Here is a 22,496-nt window from a genome sequence, read left to right on the forward strand (position 1 = left end):
GTTTTAGAAAATGTTGACTGTGATTGGAAGGTAAAATGAGAAACTTGTCACACTGTTCTTCGGCTTGGAATGGGGATAGTCAATGCAGAGCCAGTTGGTACAAGCTGCCTTGCGAATCGGGGTGGCGTAATAATACTGTGAAAGAACAATAAAATGATGAATTGTAGCAGTGTGTGTCAGAAATTATGTGATTTCCATTGCATTTGACGATAACAAAGTTTCGAGAGTATGGCAAAATGGCGGCTGGCGTCATTGGAGATTAGCGTCAAGCCAGAACCTTTCGTTACAATGTGGGCTTTTAAACATAAGTTAATGGTTTATAATCACCCAGACGCTACTCATTAGGTAAATCTCTACTAAAAACACTTGCTTTAATTTTTGTAAACATGTCACGAGTGCTTAAAAAGAACCAGTTTTGTGATCGTTTTTCGTCGCTGTAGAAATGTACACAGTCAGAGTCAGTCAGTGTGTCAACACAACAACGGTGTTAGTATACACATGAATCCATGATACACGGAGACACGAATGTAAACATTTGCCTGTTGGGTCGGAAGGAGTTCACCGTTACCGATCACTGCCCCAAGAAAGGTCATCTGAGCTGGTTGACTAAAGTAGATGATGATAATGATGAAAGTGTAGCGCAGCTGTCATCAGTGCTTTTATAGTTAGGCCTAGGCTATAGTCGGATTCATAGTAAATGTCACTGACTGCCCTTTTGGGTTGCTGTGCAAAAACTATTGGGCCCATTTCTTCAAAGTTTGGTTTTTCTTGAATCTAATTTCGGGACCCAACACAATTTCCAGGTTAGAGATTTGCAAATTATAAAGAAAAAAAATGTCAACTTTACTACCTCAATGTACACCAATACATACAAAAAAATTATTTCGTAACCATGGTTATTGAAATATGAAAATCCTCTTGGGTCCCGAAATTAGATTCAAGAAAAACCAAACTTTGAAGAAATCAGCCCAGTAGTTTTTGTGCAGCGGCCCAAAAGGGCAGTGACATTTACTTATGAATCCGACTGTAGGGCTGTCTTCTAACTATGTTATTGTCTCAAAAATGAATACAAACTGCTACCTAGTTACTCTGTACATCATATTCTATACTGTGCATTCCTTGCTTCAATTGTTCTTGTATCATATTTTTCAACATTTCTCTCTAATCGCAAGCCGAGGATAAATACTCCTTTCAAGATAGCGTATTCACACGCAATTCCACAGGTACATCCCATTCATTTGAAATTTCGGCCAATGACAGCAGGTTTTACAAAATGTAAATGCGCTGTTAATTTTCAATAGTCACTGAATAGCTAAGACACATGTAAACCCGTCTTAATTGGCCAGAAAACATCTCTCAGCTTCTCCCACAAATAACGATTCACTTATTCCAACGTCAGTAACATGTGCACGCGGAAAACAATACGACTAACTCCACTTTTCAAGACAAACCACACCATCCCACAACTATTGCTTGATTAACCCCTTACAATGACAAGTTCTTCCTCAAACTCTCCCTTTCATATCGACAGGTGAGCACAATGGCCCTGGCCATTTCATTACATCTCCTGTAGCTCACCAGAGGGCTAGCAGAATCTAGTGCTCTTCTCATTTTCTCTGAACAGGTAAGGTTGTCCCAATGTCTATTCACAATCTCATTGAGATTGGGAAGTGATGGATTGAATTAAGTAACCATACGAATGACCTTCTTGTGGGTGGTAGTGTCCTTTGATTTCACTTCCATGAGTCTTTCTTAGTGAAATGGTTGAATCTGGTTTAATTAATACATCTTTTATTAAACGTTTAGCTCTTTCAGTTTGTGACTCCCTCTAATTGTCAATCCGCAATACCTTTGCCTTTTCCCCATACAGTTTGTTTTCTAGTTCAGTTATTTCCTTTTTCAACTCTTCTATTTTTCCTACATCTTCTTCTACCGAGTTTACATAGTCTTTTTGAAAATTTTCAAGCTGATCGTTTAGTTCCATTATCTGCATATCCTTTTCCATTTTTACTGTAACAAGAATATCACCAGCCTTTTTTAATCCTTTAAGTTCCCTAAATGCATATTGTAGTAGTATGTGGGTGACTATGGGACATTTTGACCTTTTGACCTAGTTTCATATGACCTTGATCCATAAAATTCATGTGTTTGACCTTGACCTGGACCCAGATTCAAAGTAGTACAGCAGGTACCTTGAGATTTAATTGACCTAGTTAGCAGTAGTACATCAGGTACCCTGAGATTTAAATTGACCTAGTTAGCATTGCCCTAGTTTCAAGTGACGTTGACCTCCCATGGCCTTGACCTTGGAGGATAGGAATGATTTGAGAATGACCTTGACCGAGAAAGACGAGTGTTTGCCCACTCTTGTCCTTGAGACGGTGAAGGTTATTTTCAAGCCCATCTGTCACACTGCTGGATTAAATTGACCTAGTTAGCGGACATTGGGATATGTCCCTGACCTTGGTCGACATGAAAGTTTATATGTGTGAAGGTTTATCACTTTTGAAACTAGACCATTGGGTCAAATGTCCCATAGCCCCCTGATACTTCTTTCATTTTATTGACAACAAAATTATACATGTCTAAAATGCTACAATTGCACAACACATACTCTACTGTTAATGAAAAGTCCAAATATTTTTCAGTGTTCTACAATGTCCATCAAGAGAAAGAGAAAATGTTGGTACATCCTTGGTATGATAGTCCAATAGTTCAAAAAGCACAACACTCCCTTAAAGATTTGATGAAGAGTCTGGTTTTGCAGAGGCATTCATTGACAAAGCTTTAGCAATTAGATCGGCGCCCCAGTCAGTCAATGCTCTTGTCAGAATATATCTTGGAGTGCGGGTAATCTCAACCTTGCTTTCGAAACAACTCTCAGCAAGGAGTCGAGTGAAATGGTGTATGTCAAATCGTGCCAATGCAGCATGCAGATATTCCTCCTTTCGCTTTTCCTTATCAAAATGAAAGTCCTCATTCATACAACATTCATGGTCAGTCTGACTGGGCCAATCGTTCAGGCATCCTTCACATGTGAGCTCCTCATAATCCTCTAAATTCGATTGCATGAATTTTGCAATTACGGCAATGGTCTGACGGCCCAGGTGTGATTCTTTCAGTCCATTAACACATGAATGTTGGCTAAAGTTCTCTCTCAGTACTCTCCACACTGGGATTATCATGAACACGCCATATCTAGTTGGTTTCAGTTGTCCATTCTTGTCAATAATGAATTTTCGAATGTCCACATTCATTTGACGATTGAGGAATGAGGTGAGAACATAGATTTGATCATCAAGCATCCACCTCATTTCCTCACCATGAACAAGTTTCTCCTCAATTTGATCGGAAAGGTTGACGAGATTTTCGTATGCGGCTCTTTGCAGATATATCCATTTTGAACCGTATTCAATAGCTGCTCCTCGTTCATCTGATCGTATTTTCAAAGCTGGTTCCTCTGACTTGTTGTAGTTGAAGCAACGTGGAATTTCTGACTTGTTACACATGTCAACAACTACATCATCACCTGCCTCTGGTTCCACTGACTTGCTACCATTTAAACTGCGTGTTATTTTCGACTTGTCACACCTATTGTTAACAACGATTACGTCATCATCAGACACTGTGTTTGCCTTTTTTGGAGCTCCTGGTGGTTTTGACAAATCAAGCTTAACAGGCCTCATAGCAGGTCGTTTTCTTGTGGTTCTTGGTGTCTCAGAAACTACATTTGTTGACATCATTTCAACATCCTTTGACTTAGCAGGAATTTGAGTGCAGCTATCTACGGTATTCATGATGCGATGCTGTTGAAGTATCGATTGATTTGACGAAGTGATTTCAGACCTCCTACTTATACAGTAACTGAGACCCATGGATAAGACAGAAAACAGACAGAAGAGTGCTAAAAAAGACTGGTACATATTTAAGGAGCAATTGGACAGATCAATTACTTTTATGATCAAGATGAGTAATGAAAACTGGTTTGTCTATCTAGATCAAAATGTGATACAAGACTGGAGAAGAGTGATAACACAGTATTTAGGGGATTAACCTGATTATTATCTTAGCTTTATGATTAATGATTTTAAACTTCGAAATGATTACTGTATTAAGAATGGTATAATCAATGAACTTTCTAAATTATGTTATAAAGCAATTGAACAATTCAATAGTTTTATTTTTACATATCAGTTAATCACACCAGAAGACGTAGAAAGAACCTTCAGATCAGGACAATTGTCATCAGCAACAAAGTTGTGTCAGACGATATTCCTCGGCAACAAAGTTGTATCAGGACATAGTCCTCAACAACAAAGTTGTATCAGGACATAGTCCTCAGCAACAAAGTTGTATCAAGACATAGTCCTCAGCAACAAAATTGTATCAGGACATAGTCCTCAGCAACAAAGTTGTATCAGGACATAGTCCTCAGCAACAAAGTTGTATCAGGACATAGTCCTCAGCAACAAAGTTGTATGTAAGTATTATTTATCTAAATAAATGAACAGAACTTGGGGATACACCAAGAGACCAAAGAATTGGAAAAATAGATTAGAACAGTTTTACAAAGAGCTAGAGGAACTAGAAAAGAAAGATGAGTTATCAAATCATGAGGCATCAAATCATGAGACATCAAGACATGAATTATCAAATAAATAATAAACCAGTAGTAGCACCAATTGTTGATATCAAACCCATTGTGACTAAATCACCTGTTGTGATTAAACCGACTGGTTCTAGATCAATAAGATCGAGCGAAGCTCTCATGACAAGGTCAGGATCTACTAATGCTACAGACAGACATAGTAATGCTTCTGTTGATTCTAACTTTTCGCATTAATTAAATGGAAGACGGAAGTAGGCTTTATCCAGATTTAAATCACCAAGATATGATCGATGAACAGAATAACCAGCCTGGCGTGACGAAGTCCGACTGAAACCCTCATGGTTTGAATCCTCATGATTTGAAGCCTCATAATTTGAATCCTCATGATTTGAAGCCTCATAATTTCAATCCTCATGATTTGAACCTTCAAGATTTCAGACTTAATCAAATCAGTGAAGTCAAAAAGTTATTTGAAGCCGAGATTGAATACAGACGAAAAACATTTATGAAATACAAGAAAGCTTTTGATGTAATTACTGGGGTTAGCCATGCCCTTAATTTCACAAGTGTTGCTACTGGCTCTGCTGGTATTTCAGCAATAGCAGGAGTCATCACTGCTCCAATAGGTTTTGTTTTGGGTGGTGTGACAATAGCAAGTGCCATTATTTCATCACTACTTAGATTTCAGAAGAAGGTCATACTTAGGAAAATTAAAAAGCATGAGAAGATATCACAATTGGCCATTTCCAAACTTAACACAATCAATGATTTGGTAAGTAAAGCATTAACAGATTCGTTCATCTCTACAGAGGAATTCAGTTTAATCCTCAAGGAGAAGGATAAGTACATTTCCTTGAATAATGCCATTAGAAAGGAACAAAAGGAGGCTAGTTCTGATAACAGTTTTGATGTAGAAACCCTTAAGAAGACTTTTTTAGAGGAAAGGAAAAAACTAGCACAGACAGAGATGTTACAGTAATTAAAAAGCAAATAATACATCATCATTATTATCATTATTTTGATTTACAACAAACATTGCCTTCAAATATGTTGAAGCCACATATTTTGATGTCTCATATGTTGAAGCCTCAGCGCCACCTTATTTACTTAAATAATAAGGAATTAAGTAAATGAATACTATTGAAAGGATGTACAAATTCATTCCTTTAACAGAGTACTTTAGTTTAGACAGTATTGAAGACCAGAAGTTTAAAAATATCTCTAATTATTTGATGATTCATGATATTTATGATACTCCTGATACAGCAGTACATCCACCTATCAAACAGTGTGTCATAAGCACATAAACTAAGGTTGAAATATGTCGTAATTGTAAGAGATGGACATTGTATAAGTACGTGTATGTTAGAAACTTGAACCCAACAAGGTACACAACTAAAACTATGAAGTACAGGTTTTGTACCTCTAGTAATGCTGTTGCTTATGATGATGACTTCAAAAATCTAGAGATTAGTATTGAGAATAAAACATGTTACTTTGATACCATACTTAGAAGGCTTGGACAGAGACATCTATCAGAAAATTAGTAATTATCTAATAGAGTACATTGAGTACGATTTAAAAGGATACTTCTCCGGTCCTTGAAAATGGCTTAGTAAGGAAAGGTACGAAAAGACGGTTCAGTCATCACTAAAAAAAGGTATTATTACTCTACCTTCTAAGTTAGTTTCAGATATTGAGTCAATGGTATTTCAATTTCACTGCGGAGAGTATGATTAGTAATTAGAGACAGAATTCATTAACCGTGCTATTGGTAACACTCGCTTAACTGATGAGAACTTTAATGCTCTAAGGTTAGTTTTCTTTGCTTTCCTAAGATACCTACATTACTGTGGAGTTAAGGTGTCTCAATTAACTACAAGCTGTTCTGAAGGAATATGACGATAAATTAACTCTAGCTAGTGAACCCATCCTTGCTGCTATGGCAGACAAAGGGGTACCATTCATTGGTAGAAGTAATACTATATCATGTAACATAGAATGCCAAAAACGTCTTAGAGCTTTACTGTTAACATAATACTAAAAAGTTTTGGGTTTTCTTAAGTTAAAAAAGTTAAAAGAATAAGTATCATTATTTTTCTCTACAAATAAATGGAGTCAACTGTTATCGAGCTACATATGAAACAGATCGGTGTTCTTAGTCAACCTCCTAGTTACCATTTAGGGCAACAAAATCCTACTAACTTTCAACTAGGTTCTAACAAGAATTTAACTACTCAAGGTCTAGTTAACACTGGTAGTCAAGGTGTAGTTAACTGAATCATGTCCTCTCATTTGATAAACATGATATGATATCATAATCATATTTGAATGTGAAATGACCATCTTGTACTACTATTTCTTGATTGAAGAAGAAATACAGTAGAACTTCTCTATTAAGGACACCCTCGCGACTGATAAGTGCTGTCCTTAATAGAGAGGTGTCCTGATTAGAGAGATCAAATTGATTGGAAACAAACAATTTGGGACCAAAACTAGTGTGCTTAATAGAGAGGTGTCCGCTAAGGGAGATTCCACTGTATTAGAAAAACAATGCAAAAAATTACTTTTACTAATATTCATTTCCGCACAATAGTGCTGCCCAGTCACCAACACGGATTAAGTCAAATGTAAAACAATGGCCAGTGAGATGTTTTCCTATTAAGTATATGTACCCATGAGAAGTGCTACACAGTGAACAGTGTGGGATGCAATAAAATTGCAACTACAGTGGAACCCCGGTTGGCGACCACCCCGGTAACGCGACCACCCCGCTAACGCGACCACGATTCTCCGGTCCCGAATGGTTTCCTCTCTAATTACCATTAAGAGACCCCCGCTAAGACGACCACCCCGGTAACCCGACTGCGACCACTGGCTTGGCCGGTCCCAAACTGAAAATCAACCCCGCTAACCGGACCACCAGGCCTAATTGCCGTAATCGGTCGCGACCGCGGCATAGTAATTAGCACCTCGCTGCCAAGCTTTGTTGAGACGGGGACAATGGCCATGGGAATACATATGAAAACAAAAAATACAATGTGATTTTGCAGGTATGATCAATTGTATAAGTGTAAATGAATAAATAAACTTTCCTTTTCTAACGTTTTCATGGTTTGTTTTCATTACTGAGCCAGTTCAGTACCAGACATGCGCACTCAGCAGCAGCAAAATCATGTGATTTGCGTGATTTGCATATGAACTTATAATAAACGGTGGGTAGTTTGAAGACCACACTTATGACAATAACAAGCTTGCGAGACGTTTGAATGTTTTATGAGTTGGAGAACTTGGTTGATTTACTACAGTATCATTTTATATTTCTTTAAATATTTTGACTGAAAATAGACTTGATTAAAACTGTAGCATTACTCAACTCATCTTCTCAGGTGTGAATTGCTGATGAATCTTGGAACTCGCCGCTAATTTATTTTCGCATATTTTCGGGTACATATGGAGGATGATTCACCAAATTGCCCGCAAATGCGTCACGTCGGGCAGGTAATGAAACTTTGTGGATAAAATGAGTTACAAAATTACCTTTTCTAACTCATTCTGAGAATGTAACATGTAATTTTATCGACGAACTGTTCTTGCGAGGCATGATAACAAAACTTTGGAGCGTGCATCATCTCAATCAGGCAGCGTTGCTATGGTAGTACAGCGTACACACGCCATGCAGTCGGCAATTTTGGCGGGAAAAATAATCATGTATTTCGTCTGGAGATTCCCAACCCCGGTAACACGACCACCCCGGTAACACGACCACTCCGACCACGGTCCCATGAGTGGTCGTGTTACCGGGGTTCCACTGTAATTAGGAAAAGCAAATAAACGCAGTGCATTATTTTGTCTCACCAGATATCTGTCTTTAAGCCATATCCCTTTTTCTCGTCGTCCTTGCCCTTTACTGCCTCCGGTGAAATATACTGAGGTGTTCCTCGACCAGCTGTTGTTGCTCCATGGGTCAGAAGACTGGCTTCCAGCTTCCTCGAGATTCCGAAGTCTGCCAGTTTGATAATGCGGCCCTCGGAGCTCAAAAGGATGTTGTCAGCTAATATAAGTGAAATGATAATTGTTATTGCGTTGCTGCAAACAAGTGTTCATGTAAGTGCAGAAATGATTTAAGATAGGAGACAATTATTATTAAACCCAGCTCGTCATGTTTTTAGGGCATCCAAAGTTTGTACCATCAAAGTTACAACAATTCAAATACCTAGACGCCCTTCTGTAATTGCCATGTTTCAACTTTCGAACACAAAATACATAAAACCTCATCAATACATGAGCTTGCGTCATCAAATGGTATGTTTCTCAACCATGTCAAATATTGTTTAAGTGTATCGCTGAAACCACACTCTTTCAATGGAATTCTTGCTAGCAAATCTGACTTACTTGAATTGTAAGTTATGTCATTTTAATCGATTATATCGCAGTGAATGTGGAAGTATTCGAACGGTCTAAATTTAATTGGTCTGTCGCCCAACACAACATAGCCGGGGGTTGTCGCCAACTCATTCATTAATGTCCCCCTTAGGGACATTAAACCCCAAAAGATCTTTCACTCCCTCCGTAATGATTAGACAATACTGCAGTTTATCTTTTTTTCTACAAGCGACCCCAATTACTTGGGTAAGAATAGAAGTTGTTTCCTGGAGTTGAAAACCTAACCCATTTTTGTTATGCCAATCTACTTCCATTTGATCTCTGAAACCCTCAATGAAATATTTTACTGTGTATAGTCCATTAACATTATACAACATTTCATCCAACTGAATTGTAAGGTTGTTACCATTTAGACCACTTAACCACTTTGATTCAATCATAACTATTTTTTCACGCATTTATTTAAGTTAGTTTTAAGTTTTTTAAGTTTCAGGAGTGCCAACACGAAGAGTAGCGAAGCTCGTTCCGCTGGGTTTTAATTCAATTGTTAATTTTTCGGGATTTTAATTTTTAAGATTTTAATTTTAATTTTGGGATTTTTGGGATTTTTGGGATTTTAGGTTTTTTTATTTTTTTATTTTTAAAATTTATTCAACAAATGAGATTTTATTTTTCCCCTTGTAAACAAAGTAAATATCAGGATGTATCTTTAATACTTCCATCTCCAAATCTATCATTTTGTTGTAACGTTTTGGTAGATCTAATGTGATTTCATCAACACTCCCCGGAAGGGGAAACACGAGAGTTATTTCCAGCCTTTTGCCAAACTGACTAATGAGTGCAAATATCTTTGACTTCGTATCTTTCACCGATATCTAAGTTTTCAAACTTACCATAATACATTTTTGTTTTGTAATTTAAATATATGTTAAAATTGTCATAATGAGTACAAAGATCTTTTGATTTAGGTTTGAAATCCATGTTAAAATATTTGTTTAAATTGTCGTTTGTCATTAATTCGTGGAATATATCCTCACCTAAGAAATAACTGTTAAAATCGTACTTTAGATCTTTTTCACTTATTACTCCCTCCATTGATAATACTATTTTTTTTTCAAATAGACGAATAATTAAGTTTTACCCCCTCAGCTTTTTCTTAACTGTTTTTATTTTATTTTTAAATTTTTAAGTTTTTTAAGTTTAGAGATTTTAAGGTTTTTTTATCTTTAAGTTTTTATTTTTTTTAAGTTTAGAGATTTTAAGTTTTTTTTTATTTTTCAGCTTTTTTAATTTTAAGAATTTTTTAATTTTAAGAATTTTAGATTTATTGAACATGAGATTTCATGATGTCGGTTTTTATTTTTCCTTTTGTGAACAAAGTAAATCTCAGGATTTCCCTTCAAGGTTTCCCCTTGGGATTCCTTCATCTTGTTGAACCGTTCTGGTCAATAAGTTGTGGTTTCAACAATACTACCTAATTTCGAAAACACTAGAGTAATTTTCAGTCTTTCACCAAACTTATTTTGTGCTTTACAAATATCTTTTATTTTGTATTTTTCACCAATTTCTAAGTCTTCCAGTTTACCATAATTTTTTGGTGTTTTAGGTTTGAAATCCATTGTTATGGAATAACAGGTAAATATACTAAGGAGCGACTTTATATCTGGTTCAACATAAGAGATGATTTTATTGAGGTAATCAACTAAGGGCAATAATCTTCAGCATTGCAGCAGTTACAGGCCTGGGTGAAGGGGTGCAGATCTTATAATTTACAAACAAGAATAAAGATTAGTGAACGGAAAGTTGATTGGTGGAATTTCGGTACATACTATGGTTTGGGACGATTTGGATTTAGATTATTAAAGGTGGAATTCGTAGTTTTGTCAGAGCGGAAAAAAGGAATCTTCTCTTCAGGATTGAATTTTTAGGTCGTCTGTTTCAAAAACTCGCGTCCCCAGCTTGTTGCGTCATACTAATGCGCCACGAACAAGAAAAGGTTAAAAGCTGACTAAAATTTACAAAGATTAATAAAAGAGACGGTCCAATTCAATCATGCACAATCATACAAATACATTGGAGACGAGATAAAGATTAAATAGATTGATCGTAAAAAGATAAATGAATATTACGACCTACATCTGTGCATGCAGACGATAACGTCCAAATGTAAACAGGCCGTGGTCACATGACCAACCAAAACAAGCATGGTGGACAATTCCAAAATTGGGAACAAATTCCCCCAAATAAATGACGAATACATGCAAATGCAACAACAGATAATAACCAGATTATGGTGAACTGACTATACAAAGGTGAGCTAATGAATAAACCAAATGATCAAAGTTGTCATCAGATGATTTAAAAGAAATCCCTGTTAAAAGAAGAACAATAAAATATACAACACGCTGTACTTCAATGTACAGCAATACACAAACCCATTTCATCACACCATGTTCAAATCCTCTAAAAATTTTGATAGATTTTCGACATTTTCGACTTCTTTATTTTCACTTATTTTACCCTCCATTTTTAATACAATTTTTGTTAAATAGACGAATTATCAGGTTTTTAACAATTTAAGAAAAAAACAAATCTTATATGGAACAAATAAAGTATCAACCTAAAATAGAATTTTGTCGAGATTGTCTTTCTGAAGTTTTAAAGAAAAACTACAACCACCATCTAAAATCTGAAAAACATAAAAATAACACAAAAAACAATCAGAGGAAATAAATAGAACACTAACACCAGCGAACGAACTTCCAACAGAGTTAACACTCCATCGAACAAAGTTCTGGTGGGAGCCGGCGCTCCGGTGGAAGAACATACGAACTGTTCTATTAATACTACACAACCCACAGAAAAAGAGCAATATTATTTGTCAATGGCGGGAAAAATTAAAGGAATAGAAAGAGTAAACAAGTTTTGAAGGAAGGAAAAAAACAATTTACCCATTTTGTAACTGTGCAATTTAGACAACCACAAGTAGTAACAGACTTGTCGAATTACAAAGAGAAATTTGTTGAGATTTTGTCACTTCTAAAAAGCTATCAAGTCATAGGGAAACACATGTACGATTTATCTACGACTATTTCTGGAAATTTGGCAAGAAAACTTCGTTTTCATCACAAAAACTACCAAAAACCTCACATAGATAAAACCGACGTGTTTTCCTATTACTGACTTATCTTACTGGGACAAAAACTTATCACAGCGTGATAAGTTTACGACCGTTCTATTAGCCACAAAGAAAACCAGGCCTCATATGTTTCCTTCGCCGGGATTCGATCCCACGCCAAATCATAACCTCAGGTGTGGAAGCTCCAAGCTTTACCCACTAGGCCATTGAACTTTTCCAATGAGGAATGTCAGGTAGGCCTATTTCCCAGTAATTGCGCCAGTGCTGCCATCTACTAACTTCTGACCTAACCAAATGTTGTCTAATCCAGTGACAAACACGCATTCAAATAAGTTCGACATTGGGGCGAGTTTGAAAGCTGAAATAAGTGATTGACTCATGCCATTCACATTTGACTTTGAATTATTGAATGCGAAGGAAAATTCAAGTAAAAATAAATAATGTATTACCCATTGGAAACGAAGCATAAGAATAAGTTTACATTTGACTTCTATCACTTTGATGCCTATGTTACTGCTAACAGCTTTTTCAAAGTACAAGAAAGTGAAATCACGCCAGGGTTTTTAAAATTGAAAAACAGAGATGAATGTCTTAGACTTGAAAAAAACCCACTGACATTCTACCAGAATCAGTTTAACATGGCCGTCTGGTTCGCGACAACTGGATGTGGCATTTCACTCGAGCGCTTGAACAGCAGCAATCAAATGACCAGATCATTTTACAGGTTCCACACCTACTATCAAATCAGAAAAATTATGAAGAACCTTGATATCCCCATTTTGGGAGAAAGCAATTTCAACGAATCAAACAATAACATAAACCGTAGGAAACTAGGCGAGTTACTAAGTGAGTTTGGCTTAAAAGACGAATTTGATTTTTCAGTGTTTGCAAACAATGATGGATGGACTTCGTGGAGTGTACCGGATTACAATCCAAACATAACTATTCCTGGCTATTACATCAATAATTTGAAAATCAATTTCTTCTTAATGCAAGTTCACGAGAATAGAATGCCCTCGATGTTTACAAAAGACTGGGACGCTGGGATGGATGATTTCAAGTACCCTGACAGCTTTATTAAGTGGCACGTCAAACAACAAAAGAATGTATTTGATGTCATTACACAGAAACCATGTCAAACATACCAACAATTCATGACTCTTAAGTCCTCAGGTTTCTCGAATACAGGGATAGAAAGATTGAATGATTCCATCAGAACATATGTTTACTGTATACTGGGATCACAGGCCCTCACTAGAACCCCGATTACTGGACAGCCAGGAACAGAGTTAGACGCACAGAAGGAATTCATCAAGCTGCTAAGTGATTCAACTGAACAGCATGTGGATATCCCTACCTCAATTGCTAGATACCAGAAAGCACTGTCGGACACTCGCACACGATTAGACTATGTAATTGCCCCAGGTATGTACAATCATGTTCAAAAGTTTATGGACACCAGTTTTTGCACATTTTCTCAAAAACGGCTAATCCTATTGAACCCAAATTTTCACCAATGGTGGAGAATCTTCTTGGCTATCGAATGACGTGATAGTTGATATCAGGACCAATTGCATAACAAAGTTATTACATAATTTTGAGAGGGATCTTTTTTTTACTTTTTTGTTAATCAATTTTTCAAAACCAAATTAACCTACAGTATATATTGCACATAGCTAAGACTTTCTGTGAAAAAAATTTGGATAAATCTCATTTCGGTTTTGAGATATATCGAAATATCAAAATTTTGATATTTTGATAATTTGATATTTTTGGGTTTTTTGCAACTGTATCATTGAGAAGTCATACCCAAATAATGATTGGCACCAATTTAGCACAGCTAGCAACTAATATTGCTGAGAAAAGGTGGATACTTGGTAGTATGAAAATTTTCATATTATAATTTCAAGATGTTCCTTTAGTTGAAAATCAGAAAAAAATCACCATTCATTCAGGGGACATGGGTACTACTAGGATATATCGAAAAATCAGAAAAATCTCAAAATTTTCAGAATCTCAAAATTTTGATATTTTGATATATCATGAAAAGTAAATGATATTTTCAAATACTTTCTTCACAGAAAGTCTTAGCATTGTTATCTGTATGATGCAAGATTTATACTTCGATTTAAAAAAAATCAACCAAAAAGTGAAAAATAGATGCCTCTCAAAATTATGTAATAACTTTGTTATGCAATTGGTCCTGATATCAACTATCACGTCATTCGATAGCCAGGAAGATTCTCCACCATTGGTGAATATTTGGGTTCAATAGGATTAGCCGTTTTTGAGAAAATGTGCAAAAACTGGTGTCCATAAACTTTCCGACAAGGGTGTACATCATAGGGTCTGACATGATACTCAAGATCGGTAAGATCGAGAATTACAATAACAATATTCTGGTAGCAACTAAACACTTGAAGCCTGGTAAGAATGACATTAACAATGAAAAGACTATCCCTCCTCCATTGATGCAAGGTCAAACTGCTAAGAAAATAAGGGTTAAGACTACAACTACTACCGCACCCAAAGAACTAAGCACTGTTAAACATGAAACTAAAAAGACTGCTGAAACCAGTAAATCTGATGAGACTAAAAAGACTGATGAAACTAAAAAGTCTGAAGAGACTAAAAAGCTTGATGAAACCAGTAAGACTGCTGTAATCAGTAAATCTGATGATACCCATGAAACAATCAAGTTTTTACTCTATGCTGTTGTTGGCAGTTTAATTCTTATTATTGTAAAATAAATGGCTGAATGAGGAGAAGATGTTCAAATGGAGGGCTTAGACAATTATCAATTTTTTGAAAATAACAGTAGAACTGCTGAAACATCATTTAAGGAATTGAACCCGAGGCGGAGGACCTTGGTTGAGTTACCAAGACACTCTCGGGTGGAGCTAAAATACAGTCCAAACCCGAGCTGACAGGCGAGGGTTTGGACGAAGTTTGGACAATTTCTATTCTAAAATACCTCAAACTTAAAAAGATAGGCCACGAAAATAACTTGAATATGTGCGAATTTGGCAAATTCCATCTATCGCCGGCCCGGCCGGAGCGCCGGTAGCGCCATTGTTTACATTAATACGGCAACGTTACAGAAAATGAGACATGTACATTTTGTACAGCGCGCATAGGAAGTCCGCATCGGCTCGCTCAAGTGATGCTAAAATCTGCGCAAATGGGCTATTTGGAGCGTTTTTCTCGGCAAATATGTGTAGTGCTCATTAAAAAACTTAGGGTGGTTGATGCTTCCTTGACTGATTTGTGTTTGAAGCAGTGTTTTGAGCGCCTCAAACTTCTGAAGTGAGCCGAAATTCCATTGACGTGACGTGTGCATGGTTTCCACATTTTAGTGCAACCCGAGGGAACTTTGGTAGAGCATCTTGGTTGCGTGTCCAAAACACTCCACTCTCAGAACGAGGCTTATGCATTTTCCATTTAAAAGTTGACTTTACGGTACCAAGGTATTTTAGAATAATTATCCCAATGCTTGATGATGACACAACTTACAACATAAATGGAAGAAATTTGACTGCTGAAACTACCTTTTCAACTCCAGAAAGAGTAAGAAGTATTGACTCTCATTTAGTAAGACAGGAGTTAAATTACACTGTAACTTGATAAGGCATTGAGAGAAACAGGATGGAAATATGATAAGAATAAACTGAGTTATCTTGGACCACGCATTATGGTTTATTCACAAGACCTGTACTACATACCGACACAAGAAGAACTTGATTGGTTGTCACTTACAGACAAACAAAGATAAATGATGTACATGTACAAGATTCCCTATGATGGGACACCTTATGGTATTCGCTCAACTAAGGATAAAGGAAGCTTCTATTCTGAATCAACTTTAAAGAAAGATTATGGCACAAAATTCATTAAACTTTTGAAAGACCTAATTCAACCAGGCCCGACAGAGGCAATTGAAATGCCTAACATGGAATGTCATTCACCAAGAAGGGAAACTCAATCTGTAACCCCTGAAACACAGACAGTAATTGATGAGATTAACACTTCACCTAAACCCATAGATAAGTTGATAGATGCGACTGAACAAGAATTAAGTGCATTAGGTTTTACAGATAACGCTTTGAGAGAAATTAGAGGGTTAAAACAAGCTGGGGATGATCGTGCAGCAGTTAAGAGGGAGAAAGATATGAAAATAGAAAACCTAGAAGAAACACTTAACAATCTAAAAAGAGACTATGCTAACGCAAAGGAAGATGCTAACGCAAAGGAAGAGCTAAGCAGAGAAATTGAGAAAGTGAAAGAGGAACTGAATAGAGAACATGGCAAGGTATTTGAATTAGACAGCGAAGCTGAAAGCAGTGCAAAAAGACTGAAACGTTTGATCACTGATGTCTTGAAGAAACCAGATTCAGAGATTTCACTCAAGGACAGAATCAAGTTACTTTTTAAGGTTGAAGGCCTTACAATTGCTGCAATAGTTGCTGCAGTTACTATGATACTGACCACTTTAGGTCTTAGTATCAGTAATGCTTTGAAACCTGTGACTAAACCAGGACCTCCAACTCCTACGCCACCAAGTCCGGATAAACCACCATCAACCATGAAATCAGTTGGTGCAGTTGTTGGATTTATGGCCGAACATCTAGTCATTCTAGTGATTGTTGTTGTTAGCTCCATAATTTATGGTTTAATAGAAGGTGTTAAAGCTGTTAAGTCAAATTAATGATTGATTTTTCATGTAAATTAAATAGAATGACAACTGGAGTACTGCTCAACACTAAAAGGAGTCATAAGATTCCACTCGGATTAAAGGCCGAGAGAAATCATCACATTATTACACACAATCCGTCTCCTGCTAATTCAAAATAAACATTGTACATTAGAATACCTGTTTTAAGAGAAAATACGTTCTTTGTACCCAGATCTCTTTTTCTGTCAGCTGATGTCACCATTTCTGGTGATTCCAAGAACAGTGTGGTTAACAATCTCGGCAGAAACCTGTTATCCAAGATGGTGGTAAAATGGGGAACGGAACAGATATTTGATTTCAATGAATACAGTCATTATTCGACTTTTAAAGATTTGTGGTTAACAGAGGAGGTAAGGAACGACAGGGTTTTTCAAGGTATTCAGTCAGAAAATCTTAGAAAGTTGAGATCAGGTGTGGCAGAAGCCGACGTTACCGGTGAAACCAGCGATGAGAAAACACTGAAGAAAGTGTTTGGAACCAAGTACAAGATACCGTTAGATTTTGAACTATTTTTCAAGTATGCTCCATTTTACAAGTTTCCAATTCAAGAGGATGTGATCATCGAGATTACGTTAGCGCCAAAGGAGGAGATCATCGTTACCAGCACAACTGCAAACATGAATTACAAACTTGAAATATCAGTTTTGAATATGACACTGTTACTAACAAGGGATTAGCCAATACGCTTACAAACAAGTACAATTCAGGTTTCTCCATCTATTACGACTGGGTAGATCACTTCAAAACTGTCAACGTAACGGCCAATGAAACGCTGATCAACGAGAACATCAATTTTCCTCGAATGTCCATAAAAGGACTATTACTTCTCTTCATCTCTGATTACACTGATGGTTCAAGAGATTCTGAAAAGTTTGAAAATCCTAACATCACAAAAGTGCAAATAACCATCGAAGGAGTTGCTAATCAGGTGTTTCCAGAAGGAATGAGAATGCTAGATCAATGGGATGAGATCAAGAAACACTTCATGACCGAAGACTTAAAGAAAACTTACGACTGCAACTTGTCTATGAAAAAGTACAATGGAGACTCGAATAACTACGGGCTTTGGTTGGACCTGAGAACTACAGAAGACAACATATTACACAGATCGGGCAAAAAGCTTCAAAACACTAAAGATGGTATTCAATTGTCGATAACAAAAGAATCTGGAAAGGGTCCATACAAAATGCACATATTTGTGATTTCTGACGCTCAAGTTAACATTCAAAATTCACAGATTGCTTCCTTGCAACATTAAGATTATTTTACAGTCAAATAAATGGAAACACCAGGAAAGAAGGAAATCATCATACACTGTACCAAAGTGCGTTATTGTCAACGGCAACAATTGGTTACTCTTATTCACTTAAGAGATTCTTGAGAATTACCATTGGCCCGCCAAGTCAAGCAAACTTAGAAGAGATTCTGAAACTTGGCGGAACTGTAGCAGTAAGTAATGTAACATTGGAATACTTTTACGATCAAGGTATTTTACCCAGAAACATAATCAAGTAGAATTTAACTGCAATAAATGAAAACCGTGGTGTACATTAATTCAAGTGACTACCCAGAACAGAAATCACATGATGTAACCATACATCTTAACACTGAAATTCAGAATGTTATTAGTGTCAGTTTGACATTTGCAGGTATACCTTGTACATTCTACAACATAAGTGAAGCAAAACAAAATAACGAAATAAAGTTTCGCGGATTTTCGTTGACAGTTATCACAATACCCGATGGTCTCTATGACCTAGAAAGCTTTTCAAAGGTGCTTGCAAATGAATTGAAAGAAAAGAGTTTAAGCAGCAATGCTGTTAAGTTTGATGTTGATGAACACACTGGTAAGGCAGTAATGAAGATGCTTAAGAGAAGAAATGCGGATCTTACCGCAATTGGTGACTCCTGAAATTAACATGTTGTGTGGCCCGAAAACTAGTATGTCTTTTGCCTTCATTTAAATGATTAAAACAGAACTAAAAGACCCAGACAAAGTCCAGTCGAACCCAGACAACATCGAACAGTATCTGAGAGATTTGTACTACAATCCTGAAAGTCCTGTGGCTTACAGTTCATTAAGTAAGATATGGAAACAAGTAAGGAAGATAAAAAATTTATCAGGTACAAGGAAGTAAAAGAATTTCTAGACACACTACCAACTCACCAACTACACTAACCGGCCATTAAGAAATTAACGTTCCGAAAGACAATGGTATCTTACATCGATCAACAATGGCAAGCAGATCTTGTGGACATGCAAAAATTTGAGAAACAAAATAAAGGCAACATATTCATTTTGACAGTAATTGACCTATTCAGTCGCTATGCTTGGGCTATGGCCGTTAAGAGCAAGAGAGGAGAAGAAATCAGAGATGCATTTAAAGTGATCTTTGAGAAGGCTAAACCAGAGACAATCCAATTTGACGAAGGCAATGAGTTCTACAACCAACACTTCAAAAAACTCTTGACAGAAAACAACATAGAGTGGTTCTCTACATTTTCAAGTAAGAAGGCAGCAGTTGTGGAAAGATTAAACAGAACTTTAAAGGATAAAATGTGGAAATATTTCACCGCAAAGGAAACTGACAAGTGGGTCGATGTCTTAGATGACTTGGTGAGCGGCTACAACAACTCATTTCACTCCTCAATAGGGATGAAACCAATTGACGCCAGAAAGAGGGAGAATGAAGGAACTGTCTGGTACAACCTCTACGGCCTACATCTTAAAGAAACATTTAGAGAACCGAAGTACAAGGTTGGCGACAGCGTCATAATTTCAAAGTACAAGACTATTTTCGACAAAGGCTACTTGCCCAATTGCACTGAAGAAGTCTTTCAAATAAGACAGATAGTATTCACTCATCCAATTGTCTACAAACTTGAAGATTACCAAAAGGAAGAAATTCAAGGATATTTTTACGAACAAGAATTAAGTTATGTTCCCAACCCTGACCAACTAGAGTACAAAATAGAGAAGATAATGAGGTACAAGACCACTAAAGGTAAAAAATACGGATTAGTGAAATGGAAAGGCTACAGTGACAAATTCAATGAATGGTTGCCAATTTCAGACATAAAAAGCCTAAAAACATAATTGAGAAAGATTTTATCCTTTAAATGGAGAGTCAAATAATAGTGAACAACTATTGTACAGTAAATGTTAATTTAGGGACAGGTGAGGAATGTGTTAAGTGCGATGCATCTAAATTTGAAAGTCAATTTGAAAAGAACAGAAGAGGCAAGTTACTGGACTACTGTAAATCATGTGGTACCAAAACAAAGACATGCGGTAAATGTGGAGAAGTGAAATTACTAAGCGATGGTGAATTCGGTAAAGAAGGAAAAAGAGGCAAATGTAGAGCTTGTTTTAATTCATACTACAAAGGTTATCTTAGACAGAGTGGTAATTATGACCAACACAAAGTCAGAGTTGGCCTCAACAGAATAGCCAAAGAAGATGGATCTCCTAATTCGGCATTTTGTCTAGGTTGTTCCAATGATTTCTTCAGGGATTGGTTAAACTACCAAAGGGGTCTATCACAAATAGTAGATGAGGAGTTGGATCATGTTCTACCAATCAAGGAATCAAAGATCACCCAGAACTGTGTTACTCTTGGTTTAACATGCGGCCAATGTCTAAAACACAAAACAGACAGAAAAGTGCCACAGTCGACTGGAGGATTTTCAAAGAGCAATTGGACCGCTCAATTAACTTTATGATCAACAAGCATAATGAAAACTGGTTTGTCTATCGAGACGAAAACGTGAAAGAAGAGTGGAGAAGGATAACAAACAAGTATTTTGGGTTTTATCCCGAGTTTTGCAATAAGTTTCTACTTAATGATATTGTGTTATCAAACACCGTCATATTTCAAAATGGATTAAACCAACAAGAAGCAGTCAATTTTATTATGTAGTTGAATGTGAAAGTTTCAAGTCTAAATCATAATTTAATGGCAGTAACATTTTCTACGCCAGAGGATTTAAGGCATACATTTCAACTGGCGACTTATTCACCATATTTTTAAACTGAAAACTTTATTGTACATTAGATTATTGAACTTTATTGTGCATTAGATTATTAAACTTTATTGTACATTAGATTATTTTAAAATTGAACTCTAGATTATTAAACTTTATTGTAGTAATAAATTGATTTTTTCATCTGAATAAATGAATAGAACTTGGGGTTACACATGAGGAAACCAGCCCTGTAAAATATTTAGTCGCCCTCCAACTTCAAGTACCCCGCTGATACTACACACAGTGATGATCGGCATATTTACCTTATCTACCTAATGGCCAGCGTAACCAGTGATAACACTCATGACTAATTTACTGTGATGAGGCAAAATTAGAAGTAATTTGGTCGACTACAAGGCAACCAGGATGTGATAGCAAGATCGTTTATGTAACAACATATGTTGACCTCAGCCTTTGGTCCGGCAACTCAGCAGGAGGTTACCTGGCTCAGATAAGCTGAGAGCTAAAGTCAATAAACTATTCCTAAGAAACTCTCCCCTCATCAAATATCCATCCCCCGGCATCTAAGGCATTTTCCATTAGTTGGTGGGGGATGGTTAGGAGAGAATTTTTACAGGGCTGGTTTCCTCATGCAAAACGACCACGTAATTGGAAAGAAAGATTAGAACAATTTCACAGAAAATTAGAGGCAGAAAAGGCAAAGTTGGAGACTGTGCCCGAAAAACCTTCAAAACCTGCTGTAGTAGTGTAAAAGTGATAGTTCTGGGACACCTGGGGTTTGACTGGGTTTTTATTCAGTCAAATCCTAGTCAAACAATTATTCAGTCAAATCCTAGTCAAACAATTATTCAGTCAAATCCTAGTCAAACAATTATTCAGTCAAATCCTAGTCAAACAATTATTCAGTCAAATCCTAGTCAAACAATTATTCGGTCAAATCCTAGTCAAACAATTATTCAGTCAAATCCTAGTCAAATAATTATTCAGTCAAATCCTAGTCAAACAATTATTCAGTCAAATCCTAGTCAAACAATTATTCAGTCAAATCCTAGTCAAACAATTATTCAGTCAAATCCTAGTCAAACATTATTCAGTCAAATCCTAGTCAAACAATTATTCAGTCAAATCCTAGTCAAAAAATTATTCAGTCAAATCCTAGTCAAAACATTATTCATTTTTATTCAGTCAAATCCTAGTACACAACCAGGTGAGGGTTCTAGCTCGCTGCGCTCGCCACACTCGTCGCTAAAGGAGAAAACACTCGCTGCGCTCGCGACCGCGCTTTAAAAACGATATCTAATAGATTTTTTTGTATAGAAAATGACCCATATCATCAGATCCACCACACACGCCGCTAGCGCTTCAAAAAAGAATAGAGATCCTAGATATTCAAAAAATAACAATCTAACAGACTATTCCTCATCCAAAGATGAACTTAGAGATATAGAAGATTGTTCATCTGAGGAGGACTATCTTTCGTGGGGGGAATTAGATGCCAAAATTCAACCTCCAGAATCAGAGTTAATCACATGGAAAGAAGTTCCTTTAAACGTGTGGTATAAGATTGTAGGGAAAGAGCAGAAGATTACCAAACACGGAGAGGCGTTAATCCTCACTCTAAAATATAGAAAGTTGCAGCCCTT

At 36.6% G+C, this 22,496-nt stretch overlaps 1 protein-coding gene across 1 annotated transcript in view; it reads right to left on the minus strand.

Moving 5' to 3' along the window:
* Nucleotides 1–22,496, minus strand: part of LOC135499218 (mitogen-activated protein kinase kinase kinase 2-like) — a 141,623-nt gene that overhangs the window by 63,248 nt on the left and 55,879 nt on the right. The window contains exon 2 of the mRNA XM_064789881.1: nt 8,468–8,663. The gene's annotated coding sequence lies outside the window, so the exon portion shown is untranslated. The remainder of the gene's footprint in view (nt 1–8,467; nt 8,664–22,496) is intronic.

Source organism: Lineus longissimus, chromosome 14 (assembly GCF_910592395.1).
Source record: "Lineus longissimus chromosome 14, tnLinLong1.2, whole genome shotgun sequence".
Taxonomy (NCBI): domain Eukaryota; kingdom Metazoa; phylum Nemertea; class Pilidiophora; order Heteronemertea; family Lineidae; genus Lineus; species Lineus longissimus.